The sequence below is a fragment of the Sinocyclocheilus rhinocerous genome, unplaced genomic scaffold (genome assembly GCF_001515625.1).
Source record: "Sinocyclocheilus rhinocerous isolate Xijiao unplaced genomic scaffold, SAMN03320098_v1.1 scaffold53, whole genome shotgun sequence".
Classification (NCBI taxonomy): Eukaryota; Metazoa; Chordata; class Actinopteri; order Cypriniformes; family Cyprinidae; genus Sinocyclocheilus; species Sinocyclocheilus rhinocerous.
The window spans coordinates 442281-443212 of record NW_015645538.1 but is presented as its reverse complement, the minus strand read 5'-3'; positions in this window follow the sequence as shown (position 1 = coordinate 443212).

The following is a 932-nucleotide window of genomic DNA, read 5'->3' as shown; positions in this document are numbered from 1 at the left end:
ACCACGACTGAGTGGGCCACCACGGGGCCACCAGCAGCAAGTACTCCACTCTGTCTGATCGTACTCTGAACAGAACTACTGGGAGCAACCGGATTGGGGGAAAAGCATAAAGATTGGTCCTGGGCCATTTGTGGGTCAGAGCATCCAGACCTAGAGGCGATGGGGGAGACAGGGAAAACCAGAGCGGGCAGTACGTAGTCATGCTCAAAGCAAACTAGTCCACTTCCGTTTGGCCGAACCTCTGCCATATGAGATCCACCACCTGGGAGTGCAATCTCCACTCCACATCCTCCAGACTCAGTCTCGAGAGCAAGTCTGCTCCTGAGTTCAGGCGACCTGGGACATGGACTGCTCTGATCGACAGGAGCTTTGTCTGAGCCCAAAGAAGAACACGCCTCGCCAGCCTGCACAGGGGGCAAGAACGTAATCCTCCTTGACGATTGAGGTACGAAACAACTGTCATGTTGTCCTCAGAGGACCTCAGATGATGCCAACCCTGAAACAACATACAGAACTACCACATTTTGCTATAAGTTGGATTGCATCATATAATAATTGCTGTTAATAGTGTTCATCGTCTGTTTTATTACGTCTTTAATTTATTTTTCCATACATTTCTGCCATATGTACATTAACTGACAATCACCACTGATAAGCTACCACTAAATATTGCAGAAACTTAATTTGCTGTAAAGTTGCTTTGCAATGATTTGTATCGTGAAAAGCGCTGTACAAATAAACTTGACTTGACTTGTCCGTCCTGACTAACACGTGACAACCCCTCAACTGGGGTAAAAACTGTTTGAGAGCCAGGAAGACTGCTAGCATCTCCAAACGATTTATGTGCCAGCCACGATGCACCTCTGTCCAGACTCCACAGACTGGACGTCCTTGATGGACCGCTCCCCAGCCCGTAAGGGACGCGTCCATAG